This window comes from Macaca mulatta, chromosome 19 (assembly GCF_049350105.2).
Source record: "Macaca mulatta isolate MMU2019108-1 chromosome 19, T2T-MMU8v2.0, whole genome shotgun sequence".
Classification (NCBI taxonomy): Eukaryota; Metazoa; Chordata; class Mammalia; order Primates; family Cercopithecidae; genus Macaca; species Macaca mulatta.
In genome coordinates this window covers 24278499-24304119 of record NC_133424.1, presented here as the reverse complement: position 1 = coordinate 24304119, position 25621 = coordinate 24278499, and the positions used below count along the sequence as shown (strand labels likewise).

General features: G+C 39.2%; 1 protein-coding gene across 7 annotated transcripts in view; it reads left to right on the top strand.

The window, feature by feature from the left end:
- ZNF91 (zinc finger protein 91) overlaps positions 1 to 23659 on the top strand; it is a 61205-nt gene extending 37546 nt beyond the window's left edge. For 3 of the 7 annotated variants that reach the window (XM_077977103.1, XM_077977107.1, XM_077977109.1), the window contains 2 exons: positions 7665 to 7814; positions 10884 to 23659. The gene's annotated coding sequence lies outside the window, so the exon portion shown is untranslated. The remainder of the gene's footprint in view (positions 1 to 7664; positions 7815 to 10883) is intronic. The other 4 variants (XM_077977106.1, XM_077977104.1, XM_077977105.1 and 1 more) reach the window with 4 other exon arrangements.
- The last annotated feature ends 1962 nt before the right edge of the window (positions 23660 to 25621 follow it).

The window sequence follows — 25621 nt, the reverse complement described above, 5'->3', positions numbered from 1 at the left end:
TCTACAGTTGTTTGATCTTTTGACTGTGGCTATTCTTGCAGGAATAAGGTGGTATTGCATTGTGGATTTGATTTGCATTTCTTTGATCATTAGTGATGTTAACCACTTTTTATATGTTTGTTGGCCATCTTCTTTTGAGGATTTTCTATTCATGTCCTTACCCCACTTTTTGATGGGGTTGTTTTTATTCTCTTTTTTCCTTACTGATTTGTTTGAGTTTGTTTTAGATTCTGGATATTAATCTTTTGTCAGAGGTATAATTGAGTTTGTTGTAGATTCTGGATATTAATCCATTGTCAGGTGTATAGATTGTGCAGATTTTCTCCCACTGTGTGAGTTGTGTTTACTCTGCTGACTGTTCCTTTTGCCATGCAAAAAGCTCTTTAGTTTAATTAGGTCTCAGCTATTTATCTTTGTTTTTATTGCATTTCCTTTTTGGTTTTTGGTAATGAAATTTTTGCCTAGCCAATGCCTAGAAAGGTTTTTCCGATTTTATCTTCCAGAATTTTTATAGTTTCTGGTCTTAGGTTTAAGTCCTTAATCCATCTTGAGTTTATTCTTTTATAAGGTGAGAGATGAGGATCCAGTTTCATTCTCCTACATGTGGCTAGCCAGTTATCCCAGAACCATTTGTTGAAAGGGTGTACTTTCCCCACTTTTATGTTTTTGTTTGCTTTTTTGAAAATCACTTGGCTGTAATTATTTGGGTTTATTTCTGGGTTCTCTGTTCCATTGGTCTATGTGCCAATTTTTATACCAGTACCATGCTCTTTTGGTTACTATGGCCTATATAGTTTGTAATCAGGTAGTGTGGTGCCTCCAGATTTGTTCTTTTTGCTTAGTCTTGCTTTGGCTATGCAGGCTCTTTTTTGGTTCTATATGAATTTTGGTTCTATATGAATTTTAGTATTGTTTTTTCTAACTCTGTCAAGAATGATGGTGGTATTTTGACGGGGATTGTGTTGAATTTATAGATTGCTTTTGGCAGTATGGTCATTTTCACAAATTATTCTACCCATGCTTGAGCATGGGGTGTGTTTCCATTTGTTCGTGTTGTCTATGATTTCTTTCAGCAGTGTTTTGTAATTTTCCTTTTACAGGTCTTTCGACTTCTTCATCAGGTATATTCATTTAATTTTTTTATGCTATTGTAAAAGAGGTTGAGTTCTTGATTTAATTCTCTGTTTGGTTGCTGTTGGTGAATAGAAGAGCTACTGAGTTGTGTACATTAATCTTGTATCCAGAAACTTTGCTGAATTGTTTTATCAGTTCTAGGAGCTTTCTGGAAGAGTCCTTACGGTTTTCAAGGTAAATGATCATATCATCAGCAAATGGACAGTTTGACTTCCTGTTTACTGATTTGGATGCCCTTTATTTCTTCCTCTTGTCTGATGGCTCTGACTAGGACTTCCATGGCTCTGTTGAAGAAGAGTGGTGAGAGTGGACATCCTTGTCTTGTTCCCATTGTCAAAGGAAATGGTTTCAACTTTTTTCTATTCAGTATTATGTTGGCTGTGGGTTTGTCATAGATAGCTTTTATTTTTACATTAAGCTGTGTCCCTGGTATGCCAACTTGACTGAGAGGTTTAATCATAAAGTGATGCTAAATTTTGTCAAATTGTTTTTCTGCGTCTATTCAAATGAGCATGTGGTTTTTGTTTTCAATTCTATTTATATGGTATATCACATTTGTTGACTTGTGTGTGTTAAACCATCCCTGCATACCTGGTATGAAATCAGCATGATCATGATGGATTATCTTTTTGACATGTTGTTGGATATGGTTAGCTAGTGTTTTGTTAAGAATATTAGCATCAATATTTATCAAGGATATTGGTCTGTAGTGTTCTTTTTTGGTTGTATCTTTTCCTGGTTTTGGTATTAGGGTGATGCTGACCTCATAGAATGAATTAGGGAGGGGTCCTCCTTTCTCTATCTTGTGGAATAGTGTCAAGAGGATTGGTACTAATTTGAATATCTGGTAGAATTCTGCTGTGAATCCATCTGGTCCTGGACTTTTTTTATTGGTAATTTTTAAATTAACCACTTTAATCTCACTGCTTGTTATTGGTCTGTTCAGGGTGTCTAATGCTTCCTGATTTAAGCTAGCAGGGTTGTATTTTTCCAGGAATTTTTTCATCTCTTCTAGGTTTTCTAGTTTATGTGTGTAAACGTGTTCATAGTAGCCTTGAATGATTTTTTTGTATTTCAGTGGTGTCAGTTATAATGTCTCCTGTTTCATTTCTCAGTGAGGTTATTTGGATTTTCTCTCTTTTCTTGGTTAATCTTGCTAATGGTCTATCAATTTTATTGATCTTTTCAAATAAGCAGCTTTTTGTTTCATTTGCCTTTTGTATTTTTTTGTTTCAATTTTATTTTGTTCTGTTCTGATCTTGGTTATTTTCTTTTTTTCTGTTGGGTTTGGGTTTGGTTTGTTCTTGTTTCTCTAGTTCCTTGAGGTGTGACCTCAGATGGTCCGTTTTTGCTTTCAGACTTTTTTATGTAGGCATTTAGGGCTATGAATTTTCGTCTTAGCATCACCTTAGCTGTATCCCAGAGGTTTTGATAGATTGTGTCATTATTGTCACTCAGTTTGAAGAATTTTTTAATTTCTATATTGATTTTGTTTTTTGCCCCAGTGCTCATTCAGGAGCAGGTTATTTAATTTCCATGAATTTGCGTGGTTTTGAAGATTCCTGTGGGAGTTGATTTCTAATTTTATTCCACTGTGGTCTGAGAGAGTGCTTGACATAATTTCAATTTTCTTAAATTTGTTGAGGATCATTTTATGGCCTATCTTATGATCTATCTTGGAGAAAGTTCCATGCACTGTTGAGTAGAATGTGTGTTCTGCAGTTGTTGGATAAAATGTTTTGCACGTATCTGTTAAGTCCATTTGTTCCTGGGTATAGTTTAAATCCATTGTTTCTTTGTTGACTTTATGTCTTGATGACCTGTCTAGTGCTGTCAGTGGAGTATCAAAGTTTGCCACTATTATGGTGTTGCTGTCTATCTCGTTTCTTAGGTCTGTTAGTAATTGTTTTATAAATTTGGGTGTTCCAGTGTTAGATGAATACATGTTTAGGATTGTGATGTTTTTCTGTTGGACCAGGCCATTTACCATTACATAATGTCCCTCTTTGTCTCTTTTAATCACTGTTACTTTAAAGTTTGTTTTGTCTGGTATAAGAGTAGATACCCCTGCTTGCTTTTGGTATCCATTTGCATGAAATGCCTTTTTCCACCCCTTTAAGTTTATTTGGGTCCTTATGTGTTATGTTAGCTGAGTCTCGTGAAGAAAGCAGATAGTTGATTGGTGAGTTCTTATTCATTCTGCAGTTCTGTGTCTTTCAAGTGGAGCATTTAGCCCATTTGCATTCAATATTAATATTGAAATGTGCGGTAGCATTGCATTCATCATGCTCTTTATTGCCTGCATAGTTTGGTGTTTTGTGGGGTTTTTTAATTTTAATTTTTATTATTATTTTTTTAATTTTTATTTTTCTTGAGACAGAGTCTTGCTCTGTCTTCAAGACTGCAGTGCAAGATTATGTTCTTTGTCTACCACCACCAGGTTGAGTAGGGAAGAATAATTGGGTGCGAGAGGTGCTAGATGTGTCTAGTTCAGACTCTTGTTGGACGGGTCTTGCTGCGGCTGCTGTGAGGGGTGCAGGTGAGATTCCAAGGTCACTAAAGTTTTGTACCTAGGAGGATTATGGATGTCTCTGCTCAGTCATACAGGATGTCAGGGTAGTGGGGAAAGCTGGCACTCACAAGCCCGACTTAGCTCCCATGCAAACCAAAGAGTGGGTCTCAATTTCACTTTGCCCCCACAACAGCCCCGAGTCTGTTTCCAGGTGGAGGGCAAGTTGGGCTTGAAAATTGCGTAAGGCTTCCTGCCTCCCAGCTGGGAAAGAACAGTGCTTTAGTTTTTCCCAGCCTGTGAAGTCTGCAAGCCAGATTCTTGCCTCCCCCTGAGTTCTGGCCAGGAGACTTCTTGCCTTGTTCAAATTCTTGCAAAGTTCAGCTAGGGAAGTCTTTCTCCCTTTGTTGTTTTACCCCCTGCTCCTCTGTTTTCCCTCCTGATGGATTCCTGTGGTGCCAGGCAGGAATGGGCTGCTTGGGGATTCAGCAAGCTCCTAGGGCCTCCCTGCTGCCTCCTGCACCCTGTATGGGGGTGTGTGTTCAGAAGAGGAGGGTCTGCCGTTCCCACTTCTGCAGTTGGGGCACTAACAGTATTTGGGGTGTCTCCCGGGTCCTGTAGGAGCAGTATACCTCCTTCAGAGGGTCTGTTCCTAATGCCTTTAAAGGTACATTCTCAAGCTGAAGGTGGTGATTTGTTCAGGTAATCTCACCTGAGAAAGAATTACAGAAGAGAGAAAACATGGTTGATTCTTAGATAAGTGTCCCAGGTCAAAACTGTGTTCACAGTTTCTTCTAGAATTTCATGTATTTAGAATTGCAATCATTTACATTTCTACCTCTGATGCTTTTGCCTAACAAGATTGTTTCAACTACCTTTTCCCTTTTCTTCTCATGACAGTGAAAGGATCTCTTTAAAATAATTCTTCCCAATTTATCAGAGCCTTTATTCTCTCCATCCAGCCTTCTTATATATCACAAATAATACTCATCTTGAATTTATACCCTGAAATATTGAAAACATTTTCTTTTCTTTCTTTTTTTTTTCTTTTTTTGAGGTGGAGTTTTGCTCTGTCACCCGTACTGGAGTGCAATGGCGCGATCTTGGCTCACTGCAACCTCCACCTCTCGGATTCAAGCGATTCTCCTGCCTCAGCCTCCCGAGTAGCTGGGATTACAGGCGTGTACCATCATGCCCAGCTAATTTTTGTGTTTTTGTAGAGATGGGGTTTCGCCATGTTGGCCAGGCTGGTCTTAAAACTCTTGACCTCAGGGGATCCATCCACATCAGCCTCCCAAAGGACTGGGATTACAGGCTTGAGCCACTGCCCAGCATGAAAGTATTTTCTTTGTTGACAGATCAGCTTGGGCAGGTGGGGATTGCAAGGCTCTTGTATTGGTTCGAACCTTGAGAGCACGCCAACAGACAAGATGAGGCAATGTGGAGAACAGACTGTTTTAATGAGGACCTGGGTGCAGGCGGGCTGAGACCTAAAATGGCCTCAGCCCCAAGTAAAGACAGGGCAGGGGTTTTATAGTCCTCTGTAAACAGGAAGTGTCCCAGTCTGACGCGACTGCTACATAGTACCAGACAACCTCCCTCTCGATCTTAAGGGGGAATGTGTCTCCTGGCCAGATCTCTTCCTGCTTCTACTCTCTTGCTGATGCATGCTGCTGGCACAAGTGGCCTTGCACCTTGGAACTGGGCCTGAGGAGGGAGAAGTTATTCATTCCCTTAAGCTTTCAGACCCCAGGGAGAATCTTTCATTCTTGTCTATTTGGTCATAGAAAAAAGGGACAACTTTCTCAGTAACTACTTCAGGCATGACATAGGAGTGGAGTGGGTACCTTCAAAAAATAAAAACTTAATTTTGGGGGTATTTTTGAGAGACAGGTTGATACCCATTGTGTCGTTGTAGCAGGAGCATTGTCTGGATTGTCTGGTGGCTAACTAGTTTCAACAGGAGTTTTAGTGGTTTTATCATTAGTGGGATTACACGGGAGAGCAACAGGAGGAACGCGGTGATGAAGATAACTGGTCCTACCAGCGTTTTAAATTCTCCTAAATTAGAGAACCACCTTCCTAAAAAGTTTGTTGGGCCCCACCCCTTCTAGGTTCGGACTGGTACATGGGTACTTCTCTGATTTTTGAAGTGATTCCCAGTACTGCTTTTCTGTTATCATCTATGTTAAGACAACAATTAGCGATATTAAACTTACTACAGACTCCACCTTCTTCTGCTAATAAGTAGTCTAGTGCTAGCCTGTTTTGATAAATAGCCGCATGCATTTGGTTTTGTTGTTCTGTGAACATTTCCAGAGCTGAGGCGGTTTGGTTAGTGATTATCTCTAAAACTGCCTGTAGTCTTAATTATTCTAGTTAACATATATATGGGAGTGCAATAACCCCATGAACTATCCTCAGCTCAAGTGGCAGGACTGTAATATTTGATGATCCATTGTGGAGGCCATTCATCCTGTTGCCATCTTTGGCTTCCTCCTGCCTTTAAGGATCGTGGTTGTTTTTTATTTGTTTGTTTTAAATTATTATTACATGCAGGGACTCCAAGAGTGTTTCCCACTGTTAGTGTTTTGGAGGAGGGAGTAGCCTTGGGGATGAGCTTGACCCTGGTGCAATGAATCCAGCTGGGGAGTCCTTGGACTCTCACTGCGGTCAACGTGCTGAGTATCAAAGTGCAGGGGCCTGCCAACTTCAGTTGTAGGTTTTTGTGAGGGTTGGGTTGGCAGATAAACACATCTGTGCCTGCAAGACAGTTATGTTGAAAGGACAAGGAGGTGTTGACAGGGAGGGGCATGGCCTCATTTGCTGCTTCATGAAAGAAAGACTGTGTCTGGATTAAGGAGGGGAGGTAATTCCCTAGTGGCTCAGAATCTGGGAAGGGTGGAGGCCTCAAGACAAAATTTGGCTATCAGGAGAAGCAGCCCCCAATATTTCAACGTAGGTTCTTTTCTATTTTCCTTAAGTGTCGGCCGGTCTGAGAAATAAAGAGAAAGAGTACAAAGAGAGAAATTTTACAGCTGGGCCTCCAGGGATGCCATCACATATTGGTAGGACCATCATGGCAACCCTGAGCCACAAAACCAACAAGTTTTTATTAGGGATTTCAAAAGGCGGGGGGGTACGAATAGGGAGTGGGTCACAGAGATCACATGCTTCAAAGGGCAGTAAAAGATCACAAAGGCAAAAGGGGAGAGCAGGATCACAAGGCAAGGGCAAAATTGGAATTACTGATGAGGGTCCATGTCCCATTGGGCATGCATTGTCTTGATAAACATTTTAACAGGAAACAGAGTTCACAAGCAGATAACCAGTCTGACTAGAATTCACCAGGCTGGAATTTCCCAATCCAAGCAAGTCTGAGGGCACTGCAGGAGACCAGGGCATATTTCTTCCCTTCTCTCGACCACATAAGACAGACACTCCCAGAGCGGTCGTCTATAGGCCTACCCCTGGGAATACATTCCTTCCCCAGGGTTATCAATTATTAATATTCCTTGCTGGGAAAAGAAATCAGTGATATTTCCCCTATTCACATGTCCTTCCATTGGCTCTCTGTGAGAAGAAAACTATGACTGTATTCTGCCCAACCCCCCAGGCAGTCAGACCTTATGGTTATCTTTCCTTGTTCCCTGAAAATTGCCGTTATTCTGTTCTTTCTCAGGGTGCCCTGATTTCATATTGTTCAACCACCCATGTTTTACAATCAGATCTCATTTGTAAAACGCACGTTTTACAAACAATTGTACAGTTAATGCAATCATCACAGGGTCTTGAGGCAACATACATCCTTAGCTTATGAAGATGATAGGATTAAGAGATTAAAGACAGGCATAGGAAATTATAAGAGTATTGATTGGGGAAGTGATAAATGTTCATGAAATCTTCACAATTTATATTCAGAGATTGCAATAAAGACAGGCATAAAAAATTATAAAAGTATTAATTTTGGGAACTAGTAATTGTCCATGAAATCTTCACAATTTATGTTCTTCTGCCACAGCTTCAGCCAGTCCCTGACTTCCTGCAACATTCAGCCAAACATAATTTCAAAGGGACTATAAAGACTGTGCCTTTGGTGTTGTGCAGAATCTCATGAGGGCAAAAGGGAGATTTTTTTGTCCACCACTGGAGGGTTTCTGGAGCCAGCTTGGTGAGTTGGGCTTTAACAACAGAGATAATTTTTTTCAACTTTGCCTGAAGATTGAGAACTGTAGGGTGTGTGGAGAACTCATTTTATAAGTAAGGATATAGAGACACCTTGGGTACTTTGTCTGAGGAAGGCAGGCCCATTATCAGACTAGATGAATGTTGGTAGTCCAAAATGGAGAATTATGTGCATGTTGAGAGTTTGTGTGATGACATTTGCATCTTCTGAAGTTGTTGGGAAAGCTACTCACCTGGAGAAAGTACAGACAAAGGCTAGAAGATTGCAGAGCTGTTTATCGGGCAGCATGTGAGTAAAGTCTACTTGTCAGTCTTGCCTGGGTACCTGGCCCTGGGCTTAGTGAGTGGGAAAAGGTGGTGGCCACAGGCAGCTGTGGGGTGATACTGATTGGCAGATAGAGCAGGACTGGGTAGTCTCTCAAACATGGCTGGAAAGGTGAAGACAAGTAAGGATAGGGTGGAGAAGTTGCAGGAGAGGTTTGTAATTGACATGGAAAGAGTTGTGGAGGCTTTGGAGGATAGAGATTGTGAAGAAGAATGAAGCGCCTTTCCTTGACATACAATGTTTCTTGGTTTTGAAGGTTTGGGGCTTGGTAGTCCCCCTTTTCTTCTGGGGAGTAAAGAGGAGAGAACGAAGACAGGCACAGAAAGTGGCCTTGCACAGGTTGTAGGGCTACTTGTTTGGCTTCTCTATCTGCTAGATTTCTGGCTGATATAGGATTGTCTGGCATTTAGTGGCCCCTGCAATAAATGATGGCAGCTTTCTACAGGAGTCTAGTGGCTTGAAGGAGCTTGCTGATGAGAGTCATTTATGACAGGAGTGTTTTTTGTTGTTGTTGTTGTTGTTTGTTTGTTTGTTTGTTTTTTGCAGTTAGGAAACCCTGTTCTTTCCAGATGGATGAATGTGAGTGCACTATGTGGAAAGCATAATGAAAATTTGAATATATGTTGATCTGTTGTCTGACTGCTAGAGTGAGAGCTCGAATGAGGGTGATGAGTTCAGCTTTTTGGGAGGTGGTACCTAGGAAGAGTGGATTAGTTTGAATAGTGTGTGTGTGGGGGGTGACAATATAGCATAGCCAGCATGCCGGCATCCTTGATGTAGGAAGGAGCTGCCATCTACAAACCAAGTAAAGAAGGCATCTGGAAGGGGTTGCTCTGTTAGGTTTGGAAAAGCTATAAGAAAGGTTTGAACATGTTGACACAGAAGTGTATAGGATCTTGGACAGTGGTAGCTTCAGGTAAGAGCATGGCCAAGTTTAGACGGGAGCTGGTTAGCATGGTGATGTGTGGAGTTTCTATGAATAGAGCATACAGTTAGAGGAGCCATGGGGGAGAGATGAAACCTAGTACACTGTGGTGAGCTAGCATGTCTTTGACATTATGGGTTGAATAAACTGTTAAGTTGGCTTGGAGAGATAGTTTTAGGCTTTCAAGGGTGAGGACAGCAGCTGCTGCCAATGTTCAGAGGCAGGCAGGCCATCCTAGAACTGTGGCTTCAAACCATTTAGAGAGGTAGGCAACAACCTGGAGGGTGGGTCTCTTAGACTAGGTTAGAACACCTACTGCAACTCCACACCATTCATCGGTATATAGAGAGAAAGGTTTAGTGGTTCCTTCTGGGCTAGCTGGGTCTAGGTTGGTATACTTTTTCGTGGTGTCAGTTAAACAAGAGAGAAAAAGGGCTGGGTTTTCGTTATGACCTTGGGTGATTTCTGAAAGTTTTTCATAGTTTACCACTTTATGGGCACCCTTTTTGAGTCCTGCAAGGAGACACACAATCATGTTGTCTCGATGGTGGCATCCAGGGACCACGTCTTGATAATCCCAGTGGGGGGTCCTCGTTGGGAACCGCCTCTGCACCAGTAGGCTGTGCAGGAGCCTGGTTATGAATTGTATTGGCATGCACCTGAGCTAGGGTCCATATACGGTCCTGGTCTTCTGCGGAGAGGGTGGCAGAGAGGATAATGTAGAGGTCATGCCACGTTAGTTCATAACACTGGGTGAGATACTGAAGCTCTCCAATATAAGAGGTAGGGTCTTCTGAAAATGAACTGAGTCTTTTTGTTAATTTGAGAGAGATCAGTGAGGGAGAAGGGAACATGAACTCTAACAGTATGTTCAGTTTCTGCTACTTCCTGAAGGGGGCACTGTAGCACCAGCACTGAAGTAAGGATGGGGCATGGGCCAAAGATGGTGCCTGAGCAAGTATGGATGGGAGAGAAGGAGGAACATGGAAGTGGTTCCTGCTGAGGGTTTGAATGGGGAAGGGGGGTTGAGTTAACAGGCAGGGGAGGATAGGTAGGAGTATAAGGTGGTGGGATGGGTTTACAAGCCTCAGGAGAGGGTGGTGGGGGAGGTTAATGGGTACAGGCAATACTGGAATTGTCATGAGGAGGGGACGATGTAGGAAAAGAAGTGGATACTGCTGACTAGGAATATGGTGGCTGGGAATATGGCCACTGAGAAGATGGGGACTGAGAAGATCGTGGCTGAGAAGATAAAGAAGAGGCTTGGAGGTGAAAGAAGATGGTTGAGAGGGAGAGGTAGGGGCTGAGACGGGTGGATGGCAGTCTGCTGGATCCAAAGAAGAGGTAGGGTCGGGAGGAGGAAGGCGATCAGGGCGGCGAGAATAGAGGAGGAGGATTTGAACAGGTGAGCAAGAACTGCAGAGATTGGGTTGTGATCTGAGTGCAAAAAACGCCTGGATATAAGGAATTTCTCCTCATTTTTCCAGCCATCAGCAATAATTGATTAAGTCAGTTAAAATTGTAAAGTCCAGTGTTCCATTTGCGGGCCATTTGGACCCATTATCCAATTCGTATTGTGTCCAGATTGAATTGCAAAACAAGACAAGGCACGGATATCTTACCTGAGGCCTAAGGTTTGTAGGTTTTTTATGAGGCAGCCTTCAAGGCTGTACTTTGGAATGGAAAACTTGGAATTTCACGTAACAGGGTTAGGCTAGAGAGAACAGGGAAAAGGGTACTGTCCTGGGCAGCTGGAGGGAGACGATAAAAGGAGCGATTGTCACTACTACCTTTTTTGTTCCCAGGACGGGATGGAATGGCTTAGAGGCATCCCCCTAAGACCAGATGATCAGCAAATGCCTGGCACATGCCAGAGCCTTCTTGGACCAACGTTGGATTTTTGGACCGGAGAAACCAAGAGAGGCTGTGTTGATTTTTCCCTGTTAACTGGGCTCGCGGGACACTTACTGGTAGGTGAGATCAGTGACCAAGGGGCATGCCCAGAGAGGCGACTGGAGGCTGAGGAGCTTCGTTTGTCCAGCTGCCATACCCAGATGGCCTCCCTCTCCATCTTCGGGGGTATGTGTCTTCCCGCCAATTCTTCCTGCTTCTGCTGTCTTGCTGACTCAATCTGCTGGTGCAGGTGGCTTTGTGCCTTGGGATTAAGCCTGTGGAAGGTGGAGTTATTCATTCCCTTAAGCTTTCGAGAGAATCTTTCAGGGATATAAAACATTCTTATTAGGGTTGCTGCTGGGTCCTCAGATATCAGTGAGGGAGAAAAGTGCACCGTTTAGGTTCCATCTGAATGCTTCATCAGCTCTCTGAAGAACATAATTTTAAAATTCCAACTGGAAAAGAATGGAATTAATAGCCTGGAATAATTTAGAAAGATATGTATGTAAAGGAATTAATTCAAAGAAATGTGCCTTCTAGAATGCTGAAGAGATATTATTTAAATAGACTACTAGAAATTACAAAACATGGGCATCATATGTGGCTTGAACTTTGCATCAAACATGTTTTTCAAGATTAGATTCAGATTATAATTTATGTTTTTTGTCGGGCGTGGTGACTCACGTCTGTAATCCCAGCACTTTGGGAGGCCCAGGCGGGTGGATCACGAGGTCAGGAGATTGAGACCATCCTGGCCAATATGGTGAAACCTCATCTCTACTAAAAATACAAAAAATTAGTCAGGCATGTTGGCGGGCATCAGTAGTCCCAGCTACTCAGGAGGCTGAGGTAGAAGAATGATGTGAACCTGGGAGGCAGAGCTTGCAGTGAGCCAGGATCACGCCACTGCACTCCAGCCTGGGTGACAGAGTGAGAGACTCCATCTTAAAATAAATAAATAAATAAATAAAATAATAATTTATGGTTTTTGGCCAGTAATCTCACAGAAGTCCTGTTGCATCCTCCTATATGTATCAGCACCCGATGCCAATCTGTCCAATTCATTTTATTCACTTGGTTAACGTGTTTTCTGAAGGAATTCCTCACTTTAAGATTACTTTCTAAAAACTGTATTATTAACAGGTATTTTGGAGAGATTTTCTGACTAATGTACATAAACAATCACATTTAATCTGAAAGCTCTCCAGTCATGCCAAGTGTCAGGTTGCAGCCCAAGCTGAGGTCTGACATAAGTCAGTGGGCGAGTGGTGGGTTGCTGGAAAAACACTCAAGGAATTGTAGGCAGTTTTGATATGGCTTTATTATCTCTCTGGGCAGAAGCCTGGACATGAGCCATATGTACAGGATCAGCAGTTTTACTCTCTCTCTTCCCCTCCTATCCACCTGTCTGTGTACTCCTTACACAGAGTAGCGGCTCAGAGCCAAGTATGAGCTTATGTAACTAGGTTACATAATGAGAATTGTGCACCTGCACTCAAACTCACTGAGTCATACTGAGCCAGATGTTTACCTCAGCTTATTCTTGACCACAGCACATCCATTTTTCTTACATCCCTTTTCTTAATAGTTTCTCTTGTCTATATCTTGCTTTGGAAAATGAAGGCTGTCATCTTCGTTCACTGCTCATATACATGGGGATAAAACCCAGGTTCTATCATTAGATGTTTTACAAAGTATTTTCCTTAAGTTAGAATCATTTATGTCATTTGTGAGTTTGTTAGCAAATCAGTAACTGAGATCTCGTCCCAGACCTCTTGAATTAGAATCCATATTTTAACAAAATCTGCAGTTCATTGATGTATGCATTAAAATTTGAGAGGTACCTTCTAACTTACTGTGACTTCTCCATATGAGAACTAGACAGAACTTACTGTGTATAATGTAAATATGGCACTCAAAACTGTATATGCTTGTGTTTATGCCATAAATTTTATGCTGTATTATTTAGAAAACTATAGTACCTACATTGGTTTGTGGATCTTTTTTCATTTTATTTCCTCAGAATACAAAACTACATTAGAGAATCTTTCTCTATTTAACAATATTTTATGGGATAATTCCAGTCTCTCATGTAAAACAGAGGCAGCTCTCGTAACTCTCAAACACCTAGAGTAAAATTAACAGTACTACCCATGGCCATTTGCTAAATATGTGTGGGTGTTTTGGTTTTCTTAGGAAATGTTAACATTCAAGGCTTTGGCCATAGAATTCTCTCAGGAGGAGTGGGTATGTCTGAATCCTGCTCATTGAAATTTGTATAGAGATGCAAAGTTAGAGAACTACAGAAACCTGGTCTCTTGGTGAGAATAAATATCCCCCAGATTTTCTAATATACCATAAGGCTTCTATTTTCTCCTTCTGTGGAGTGATTTTGGGAGGTTTTGCTCTGCATACATTATTTTTAGATTAATACTTTTAAGAAAAACTTGAAGGTTTATTGGAATAGATAAGAAAATTTTCAAGATGTTTTATATTAACAGGAACCTTCCCCTTTCTTGAGCTAATATGTATCCTTCACTCTAGATTAATGATAATTCTAGAAATTCAGTGGCATTAAACATTGTTGTACAAATGTTAAAATCCAATATCCAGCACTAATTTTAAATTCAATAGTATTGGATAGTACAGCTAAGGACCCAGAAATGTCACATATGTTTTAAATATTCAAAAGTTTCTGTCAGAAAACAGTATTTTGGAATTAAATTTCTAGAATCTTTCATTATATTCTCTCCTCTCTACTGAAGATAGTACTAGGTTGGTAACTGGAGAATCCCAGAAAGTCATGCTAATTTTTCTAACAAAACAGACCTTGTTGTCTGTAACTCTGATCTGATCTACTGCTTTGAGCAAATAAAAGCCCTAGAATGTGAAGAGACATGAGACAGTAGTCAAATACTCAGGTAGGTAAGCATGAATGAAGCAGATAACAGAGATGAGGGGTACAACGGTCAAAAAGAATTCCAGACCTTAAAATGTGGTATAGAATGCTTTGCTTCAATAGAAAGGTTTCCTAAAAAGCCATTTTTATTTCTCTAGCTCTCAAATAGGAGCATCTTTTGTCCCATACCCTTAAATTCTCTAAGGACTCTACTTCCTATTTAGTGATTTTCCTTAGAGGGTACTGTGACAGCTAAAGTCCTCTTTATGGCTTATAAGGTACTGTATGATATGCCTGCTCTTCCATTGTTTCGGGGGAATATAAGAATATTTCTGAGTATTTTTGAGGAACTGCATGTTAGATCATTTCTTAAGTGTTCTTTTCCCATCATGTCTGAAATGTGTGAGAGCAGTGGTGATATTAAGATTTGTTTCAGAAATCTCAGGAACATGAATGACAGATGTTACTTATTTCTCTATTTTTTCTTTTTGATATTAACAATCCTAACAGATTTGAAGTGATAACTCATCGTTTTCATTTGCAGTTTCCTGTTGGTAGGTGATATGGAGCACTTTTTTATATATCTGTTGGTCATTGTATATAAATCTATACAAATATTTTCAAATATACAAATATATACAAATAATCATTTCTAGTGATCTTTTGTATTACTGTTGTATCCATTGTAATGTCTGTTCTTTCATTTCTGATTTTGTTTATTTAGATTTCTATTCTGTTTGTGGTTAATCTATCTAACAATTTACCAATTTTGTCTTTTTGAAAAACCAACTCTTTATTCTGTTGATTATTTTTATTGTTTTTGGACTTAATGTCAGTTGGTTCTGTTCTGATTTTTATTTATTTCTTCTTCTAACTTGGAATTTGATTTGTTATTAATTTTCTGGTTATTTTTGGGAAATATTTTTGGCAAAATATTTTTTCAGTCTTTTGACTGTTTTTTAGTTGGATTATCATTGTTATCATTATACTTGCCTTTGCTTTGAATTTTCTATATATTTTGAATATTAAGCTTTTCTGGTATATACAGTTTGTTATTGTGAGCATGCTGCAATAAATGTGCAAGTATAGGTATCATTTTCATATAATAAACTATTTTTCTTTGGGTAGATACCTAGTGATGAGATTTCTGAATCAAATGATAGTTCTGACCAGGCATGGTGGCTCACACCTGTAATCCCAGCACTTTGGGAGGTGGAGGCAGGCAGATCACGAGGTCAGGAGTTCAACACCAGCCTGACCGATATGGTGAAACCACGTCTCTACTAAAAATACAAAAGTTAGCCAGGTGTGGTGGCTCTCACCTGCAGCCCCAACTCCTCAGGAGGCTGACACAGAAGAAGTACTTGAACCTGGGAGTCAGTGGTTGCAGTGAACTGAGATCATACCACTGCACTTCAGCCTGGGCAACTAAGACTCCGTCTCAGAAAATAAAACAAAAATGGTAGTTTTATTTTTAGTTGAGATTGAGCATTTTTTTTCATATGCGTGTTGGCTATTTGTATGTCTTTGTTGAAAAATGGTTAGTAATGTTATTTGCTCAATTTTCAATAGAATTCTTTGTTTATTATTATTGTAATATTTTTGAGTTGAGTTATTTGTAAATTCTGAATATTAGTTCCATGTTGGCACATAGTTTGCAAATATTTTCTTTTATTCTGTAGATTGCCTATTCTGTTGATTTTTTTCTGCGCCAGAACTTTTAGTTTGATTTCCATTTGTCTATTTTATATAATAATAATATGATAAATAATATAATAGTTTTCTTTGTTGTGTCCTTGGCTAGTTTTGGTATCAGGGTGATACTGACCTCTGAGTGACTTAGGAAGAATTTTATTATCCTCAATTTTTGGTAAGAGTTTCAGGAGGATTATTATTCTTTGTACACTTGGTAGAATTTTGCTGTGCATTTATCTAGTCCTGAGCTTTTCTTTGTCAAGACATTTTTTTATTGCCGACTCAATCATGCTACTCATTATTGGTTTGTTCAGGTACTCTATTTCTTCCTGACTCTATCTTGGGAGGTTGTTTCCATGAATTTATTCATTCTTTCTAGGTTTTCAGGTTTGTGAGTGTCTGTCTAGTTGTTTAAAATCGTTTCTAGTGATCTTTTATATTACTGTTGTATCCACTGTAATGTTTGTTCTTTCATTTCTGATTTTGTTTATTTAGATTTCTATTCTGTTTGTGGTTAATCTAGCTAGCAATTTACCAATTTTGTCTTTTTGAGAAACCAACTCTTTATTCTGTTGATCATTTTTATTGTTTTTGGACTTCATGTCATTTGGTTCTGTTCTGATTTTTGTTATTTCTTCTTCTAACTTAGAATTTGATTTGTTACTAATTTTCTAGTTACTTGAAGTGTGATGTCAGGTCCTTAATATGTAAGCTTTCTATTTTTTTGATGCAGGTCTTTAGGCTATGAACTTCCCTCTTAGTACTATATTTGATGTATCTCACAGGTTTTATTATATTGTGTTTCTATTTCCATCTTTTTTCCCACAAATTTTTAACTTTCATCTTAAAATTTTTTTTGTTTGTTTTGAGATGGGGTTTACTCTGTCACCCAGGCTGGAGTGTAGTGGCACAGTCTTGGCTCGCTGCAACTTCTGCCTTCCAGGCTGAAACGATCATTTTATATTAGCCTCCTGAGTAGCTAGGACAATAAGTGTACACCACCACACCTAGCTATTTTTTCATATTTCTTTTTTTTTGTAGAGATGGGGTTTTGCCATGTTGCTCAGGCGAGTCTCAAACTTCTTACCTCAGGTGGTCCACCTATCTCAGCCTCCCAGAGTGCTAGGATTACAGGTGTGAGCCACCACCCCTGGTCAGCCATCTTAATTACTTCATTTACACAGTCACTGTTGAGTAGTATTTTGTTTAAATTCTTTGTAAATTTATACTTTCTGAAATTTTTCTTGATATTGATTTGTAGTTTTATTCTATTGTGGTCTAAGTAGGTAGTTGATATAACTTTGATTTTTGGGGATACTTTGTTGATTTGCCAAATTTCCTCTGAATGGTCTCTCAAATGTGAGTAGAATGTTTAATTTCTCCACTATTATTGTATTACTGTCTATCTCTTTGTATAGATTTATTAATATTTCTTTTTAAAATCTGGGTGCCATGATGTTTGGTGCGTATACATTTAGAATTATTATATCTTTTGGCTGAAATGATTTATTTATTATTGGATGATGATCTTCTTTATCCTTTGTGTTACAGCTTTTTATTTAAAGCCTGTTTTATTTGATGTAAGTATAGATATTTCTGTTTACTTTTGGTTTCTGTTTGTGTTAATATATTTCCCCCCATTCGCCTTTAATCTGTATGTTTCTTACAAGTAAGCTGAGATTTTTGTAGGCAACATAGAGTTGGATTATTTTTTCTTACTCATTTCATAAATCTTTTTTTTTTTTTTTTTTTTGAGATGCAGTCTTGCTGCATTGCCAAGCTGGAGTGCAGTAGCACAATCTCATCCCACTGCTCACTGCAACCTCCACCTCCCCTATTCAAGTGATCTCCTTTCGTCAGCCTCCTGAGTAGCTGGGACTACAGGCGCACAGCCCATGCCCAGCTAATTTTTGTATTTTCAGTAGAGATGAGGTTTCACCATATTCGCCAGGCTGGTCTTTATCTCTTGACCTCATAATCCACCCACCTTGCCCTCCCAAAGTGCTGGGACTATAAGCATGAGCCACCGCACGCAACCAAATCTATACATTTCAATGAAGTATTTATTTATATTCAAGGTAAATATTAGTATGTAAGGTTTTGTTAGTATCATGTTAATTATTTTCTTGTTTTATTTTTTATTTTTATCTTTGTAGTTTAATAAAATTCTGTCATGTTGTGATTTGATTTATTTCACTTTCTGTTTTTTGTAAGACCTGTTTTATACTTTTATATGTTTTAATAATGGTGAATATCAGTCTTTTGTTTTTATATTAGAATTTTTTTTAACATCTTTCATAGGCCCAGTCTAGTGGTAATTAGTTTCCTCAGCATTTATTTCTCAGGGTAAGCCTTTATGTTCTTCACTTGTGACGGTTGTTCTAGCTTGATGTAAAGTTTTTGGTTGGCAGTTTTTTTTTTTCAATACTCTAAAAGTGCCATCCCATTTTCTTCTGGCCAGTAGAGTTTCTGCTGAGAAGTCTGCTTTTAATCTAATGTGATTTTCTTTATAAATGACTAGATGCCTTTTTTTTTTTTTTTTTTTTTTTTTTGCTTATTTTAGAATTACTTCCTTCACTTTGACTTTAGATACTCTGATTATCATGTGCCATGATGATGTCTGTTTTGCAATATATTGTGTTTGTATTTTGTTGTATTTTGTTTGCTGAGTTTCCTGTATGTGTATGTCTAATTCAGTTGCTAGAGTTGGGAAGTTTTCATCAATTGTTTTCTTAAATAGGTTTTCTTTTTTTTTTTCTTTTTTTATTTTTACTTTTTTTAAAATTATTATACTTTAAGTTCTAGGGTACATGTGCACAACGTGCAAGTTTGTTACATATGTATACTTGTGCCATGTTGGTGTGCTGCACCCATCAACTCGTCAGCACCCATCAACTCCTCAGGGTTTTCTAAACTTTTTGATGTTTTTTCTTTCTCAGAAAAACTGATAATTTTGAAGTTGAGTCACTTTATGTGGTCAGAAACATCTCAAAGTCTTTGTTCATTCTTTTTTATTCTTTTCTCCTTATTTTTGTCTGACTATATTATTTTAAAAGACCTGTTTAAAGGTTTGAAAATTCTTTTTATGTTTGTTTCCGTCTGTTATTGAATCTTTCAGTGTATTTTCTTTTTCCTTCAATAAATCAGTTCCATAATTTTTGTTTCAGTTTCTATTAAAAGATACCTATCTCCTTGGAACATTTCCCATTCATACTCTACATTTATTTATTTATTGTTGTATTGGTTTTCAGATTTCTCTTGTGTCTCTTTGAACTTCTTTAAAATCTATGCTTTGAAGTCTTTTAAAACTATTTTAAAGTCATTTAAATGAAATTTTTTTTCTTCTTAGAGTACTGGAGAATTATTATGCTCATTTGAAAGTGTCATAAACCTTGGTTTTCTGTGTTTCCTGTGTCTTTATGTGTCTTTATATTGATTTCTGCACATCTAAAGAAACAGTTGTTTCATTTTATTTTTGAATTTACATTCATTGGAGGAATTTTTTTTTGAAGTTATTACCATAATGTTTATTATGTAGAGCCATTTGGCTTTACTTTTGGGTTTGTGCAATGGGAAAGACTCTGTATAAGTTTCTTCAGTATAAAGAAATATATATATACACACACACACACGTCTGTTTGTGTGTGTGTGTAGATATATATATAAAACAAATGTTTTATTGACTTAGGGGTCATCTTTTCTGTTTGGTTGATTTTTAATTCTAAGTCTCAGAAAACAATACATTTACCTTTGGTGTATTGGTCATTGAGGACCAGCACACCTGACATGAAAGGGTGAGAAGGTAGGGTGGGGTGGATGCTGAGAAATTACTTAATAGCTATAATGAACATTATTCGAATGATGGATACCATAAACGCCCTGACTTCACCACTATGCAATCTATGCATGTAACTAAATTATGCTTGTACCCAACACATTTGTATAAATAAATTAAAATCAACCACTAGTTAGAGCTTGCTATCTTGCTTATTCATACATACAAATACATTATAAACGTTTCCCATGACATTAACTATTATTGATACAGGAGTTAAAAATAATTATTTAGGCCAATAGTGAGTGAGGGCAAAAAAAAGTCCTTGGTAAAGTTTTCCTTTTAATAAAAAGCCCACAAATTTTATAAATAAAAAGCCCACAAAAAAGCTGCTCTTCTGTTTAACAAAGAGCAACCTGTAAGATTGAGCTGCAGACATAGAAAAGCAAGCTGTAAGCTTGCATGAATAAATGCCAGCACCTTTGCCAATAGGAAAAGGAGCTACCTGGAAACTACACATGTTCAAAATGGTGGCTCCATCTTCCCTTTTCTTTGTAAACCACATGTAGAGTAAGAAGCAGGCAACATAGTGCTGGCAAACGCTCCGTTTGCATAATCAAAGATTAGGGTGGGGAAGCCAGCTTCCTTGTGAGCTGTGTAAACATCCATAACTGATCCAGCCAATCTTTGGCCCTATGTAAATCAGACACTGCCTCTTGAAGGCAGTCTGTAAAATCCAATGCACTTCTCTGCAAGCTGGAAGTCCCACTCTTTCTCAGGAGAGAGAGCTATTCTCCTTTCTCTTTCTTTTGCCTATTAAACGTCTGCTCCTAAACCAAGTTTTTGTGTGTCCATGTACTTGATTTCCTTGGTATGAGATGGTGAACCTCAGGTATTTACCCCAGACAAGTGATTCTACTTCATTATGTCAAAATTAATGTATTAGTTAAAATTGCTATATTAAGAAATGTAGCACATTTTAAAGGCTGCTGATGCACAGTGCAAAATCTGCCAGGAGTTCAGTGGAACATGTTATTTTAAAAAATATTTTCTGGGGTTTCAAGATGGCTGAATAGGAACAGCTCCAGTCTATAGCTCCCAGCATGAGTGATGCAGAAGACAGGTGATTTCTGCATTTCCAACGGAGGTACTGGGTTCATCTCACTGAGACTTTTTGAACAGTGGGTGCAGTCCATGGAGTGTGAGCTGAAGCAGGGTGGGGCATCACCTCACCCGAGAAGCACAAGGGGTTGGGAAATTCCCTTTCCTAGGCAAGGGAAGCCCTGACAGATGGTACCTGGAAAATCAGGACACCCCCACCCTAATGCTGTACTTTTCCGACGATCTTAGCAAATGGCACACCAGGAGATTATATCATGTGCCTGGTCCTGAGGGTCCCATGCCCATGGAGCTTTGCTCACTGCTAGCACAGCAGTATGAGATCGAACTGAAAGGTGGCAGCGAGGCTGCAGGAGGGGCATGCACTATTACTGACGCTTGACTAGATAAACAAAGTGACGGGGAAGCTTGAAATGGGTGGAGCCCACTGTAGCTCAAGGAGGACTGCCTGCCTCTGTAGACTCCACCTCTGGGGGCAGGGCATAGCTGAACAAAAGGCAGCAGAAACTTCTGCAGACTTAAACATCCCTGTCTGACAGCTTTGAAGAGAGTAGTGGTTCTCTCAGCACAGAGTTGAGATCTGAAAACGGACAGACTGCCTCTTCAAGTGGCTCCCTGACCCACAAGTAGCCTAACTGGGAGACAACTCCCAGTAGGGGCGACTGACACCTCATACAGCCTGGTACCCCTCTGAGACGAAGCTTCCAGAGGAAGGATCAGGCAGCAACATTTGCTGTTCTGCAATATTTGCTGTTCTGCAGCCTCCGCTGGTGATACCCAGACAAACAGGGTCTGGAGTGGACCCCCAGCAAACCCCAACAGACCTGCAGCTGAGGGTCCTGACTATTAGAAGGAAAACTAACAAACAGAAAGGAATAGCATCAACATCAACAAAAAGGACATCCACACCAAAACCCCATCTGTAGGTCACCATCATCAAAGACCAAAGGTAGATAAAAACCACAAAGATGGGGAGAAACCAGAGCAGAAAAGCTGAAAATTCTAACAATCAGAGTGCCTCTTCTGCAAAGGAATGCAGCTCCTTGCCAGCAACAGAACACAGCTGGATGGAGAATGACTTTGACAAGTTGACAGAAGTAGGCTTCAGAAGATCGGTAATAACAAACTTCTCCGAGCTAAAGGAGGATGTGTGAATCCATTGCAAAGAAGCTAAAAACCTTGAAAAAAGATTAGATGAATGGCTAACTAGAATAAACAGCATAAAGAAGACCTTAAATGACCTGATGGAGCTGAAAACCATGGCATGAGAACTACGTGATGCACGCACAAGCTTCAGTAGCCAATTCGATCAAGTGGAAAAAAGAGTATCAGTGATTGAAGATCAAATGAATGAAATGAAGCAAGAAGAGAAATTTAGAGAAAAAAGAGTAAAAAGAAATGAACAAAGCCTCCAAGAAATATGGGGCTATGTGAAAAGACCAAATCTACATCAGATTGATGTACCTGAAAGTGAGGGGGTGAATGGAACCAAGTTGGAAAACACTCTTCAGGATACTCTCCAGGAGAATTTCCCCAACCTAGCAAGTCAGGCCAACATTCAATTTCAGGAAATACAGAGAACACCACAAAGATACTGCTCAAGAAGAGCAAGAGCAACCCCAAGACACATAATTGTCAGATTCACCAAGGTTGAAATGAAGGAAAAAATGTTAAGGGCAGCCAGAGAGAAAGGTTGGGCTACCCTCAAAGGGAAGCCCATCAGACAAACAGCGGATCTCTCAGCAGAAACTCTACAAACCAGAAGAGAGTGAGGGCCAATATTCAACATTCTTAAAGGAAAAAATTTTCAACCCAGAATTTCATATCCAGCCAAACTAAGCTTTCTAAGAGAAGGAGAAATAATGTCCTTTACAGACAAGCAAATGCTGAGAGATTTTGTCACCACTAGACCTTCCTTACAAGAGCTCCTGAAGGAAGCACTAAACATGGAAAGGAACAACAGGTACCAGCCACTGCAAAAACATGCCAAATCATAAAGACGATCAATGCTAGGAAGAAACTGCATCAACAAGCAAAATAACCAGCTAACATCATAATGGCAGGATCAAATTCACACTTAAGAATATTAACCTTAAATGTAAATGGGCTAAATGCCCCAATTAAAAGACACAGACTGGCAAATTGGATAACGAGTCAAGACCCATCAGTGTGCTGTATTCAGGAGATGCATCTCACGTGCAGAGACACACATAGGCTCACAATAAAGGGATGGAGGAAGATCTACCAAGCAAATGGAAAACAAAAAAAGCAGGGGTTGCAATCCTACTCTCGGATAAAACAGACTTTAAACCAACAAAGATCAAAAGAGTCAAAGAAGGCCATTATATAATGGTAAAGGGATCAATTCAACAAGAAGAGCTAACTATCCTAAATATATATGCACCCAATACAGGAGCACCCAGATTCATAAAGCAAGTTTTAGAGACCTACAAATAGATGTAGACTCTCACAGAATGATAAGGGGAGACTTTAACACACCACTGTCAACATCAGATAACAAGACAGAAAGTTAACAAGGATATCCAGGACTTGAACTCAGCTCTGCACCAAGTGGACCTAACAGACATCTACAGAACTCTTCACCCCAAATCAACAGAATATACATTCTTCTCAGCACCACATCACACTTATTCCAAAATTGACCACATAGTTGGAAGTAAAGCACTCCTCAGCAAATGTAAAAGAACAGAAATTATAACAAACCACAGACCACAGTGCAATCAAATTAAAACTCAGGATTAAGAAACTTACTCAGAACCTCACAACTACATGGAAACTGAACAACCTGCTCCTGAATGCTACTGGGTAAACAATGAAATGAAGGCAGCAATAAAGATGTTGTTTGAAACCAATGAGAACAAAGACACAACATACCAGAATCTCTGGGACACATTTAAAGTAGGGTGTAGACGGAAATTTATAGCATTAAATGCCCACAAGAGAAAGCAGGAAAGATCTGAAATTGACACCCTAACGTCACAATTAAAAGAACTAGAGAAGCAAGAGCAAACACATTCAAAAGCTAGCAGAAGGCAAGAAATAACTAAGATCAGAGCAGAACTGAAGGAGATAGAGACACAAAAAACCCTTCAAAAAATCAATGAATCCAGGAGCTGGTTTTTTGAAAAGATCAACAAAATTGATAGACTGCTAGCAAGACAAAGAAGAAAAGAGAAAAATCAAATAGATGCAATAAAAAATGATAAAGGGGATATCACCACTGATCCCACAGAAATACAAACTATCATCACAGAATACTATAAACACCTCTATGCAAATAAACTAGAAAATCTAGAAGAAATTGATAAATTCATGGACACATACACCCTCCCTCCGAAGTCTAAACCAGGAAGAAGTTGAATCCCTGAATAGACAAATAACAGGCTCTGAAGTTGAGGCAGTAATTAATAGCCTACCAACCAAAAAAAGTCCAAGACCAGATAAATTCACACCCAAATTCTACCAGAGGTACAAAGAGGAACTGGTATCATTCCTTCTAAAACCATTCCAATAAATAGAGAAAGAGAATCCTCCCTAGCTCATTTATGAGGCCAGCATCATCCTGATACCAAAGCCTGGCAGAGACACACACACACACACAAAAAGAGAATTTTAGACAAATATCCCTGATGAATATCAGTGCAAAAATCCTCAATAAAATACTAGCATATCAAATCCAGCAGCACATCAAAAAGCTTATCCACCCGGATCAAGTTGGCTTCATCCCTGGAATGCAAGGCTGGTTCAACATACGCAAATCAATAAACGTAATCCATCATATAAACAGAACCAAAGGCAAAAACCACATGATTTTCTCAATAGATGCAGAAAAGGCCTTTGACAAAATTCAACACCTCTTCATGCTAAAAATTCACAGTAAACTAGGTATTGATGGGATGTATCTCAAAATAAGAGTTATTTATGACAAACCCACAGCCAATATCATACTAAATGGACAAACACTGGAAGGAGTCCCTTTGAAAACTGGCACAAGACAGGGATGCCCTCTCTCACCACTCCTATTCAACATAGTGTTGGAAGTTCTGGCCAGGGCAATCAGGCAGGAGAAAGAAATAAAGGGTATTCAATTAGAAAAGGAGGAAGTCAAATTGTTCCTGTTTGCAGATGACATGATTGTATATTTAGAAAACCCCATTGTCTCAGCCCAAACTCTAGTAAAGCTGATAAGCAATTTCAGCAAAGTCTCAGGATACAAAATAAATGTGCAAAACTCACAAGCATTCCTAGACACCAATAACAGACAGAGAGCCAAATCGTGAGTGAACTCCCATTCACAATTGCTTCAAAGGGAATAAAATAAGTAGAAATCCAACTTAGAAGGGATGTGAAGGACCTCTTCAAGGAGAACTACAAACCACTGCTCAACGAAATAAAAGAGGACACAAACAAATGGAAGAATATTCCATGCTCATGGATAGGAAGAATAAATATCATAAAAATGGCCATACTGCCCAAAGTAATATATACATTTAATGCCATCCCCATTAAGCTACCAATGACTTTCTTCATAGAATTGGAGAAAACTAAAGTTCATACACAACCATAAAGGAGCCTGCATTGCCAAGACAACCCTAAGCCAAAAGAACAAAGCTGGAGGCATCATGCTACCTGACTTCAGACTATACTACAAGGCTATAGTAACCAAAACAGCATGAGACAGGTACCAAAACAGAGATATAGACCAATGGAACAGAACAGAGCCCTCAGAAATAACACCACGCATGTACAACCATCTGATCTTTGACAAAACTAACAAAAACAAGAAACAGGGAAAGGATTTCCTATTTAATAAATGATGCTGGGAAAACTGGCTAGCCATATATAGAAAGCTGAAACTGGATCCCTTCTTTACACCTTATAGAAAAAGTAATTCAAAATGGATTAAAGATTTAAATGTTAGATCTAAAACCATAAAAACCCTAGAAGAAAACCTAGGTAATACCATTCAGGACATAGGCATGGGCAAGGACTTCATCACTAAAACACCAAGCGCAATGGCAACAAAAGCCAAAATAGACAAATGGGATCTAATTTAACTAAAGAGCTTCTGCACAGCAAAATAAATTACCATCAGAGTGAACAGGCAGCCTACAGAATGGGAGAAAATGTTTGCAATCTAC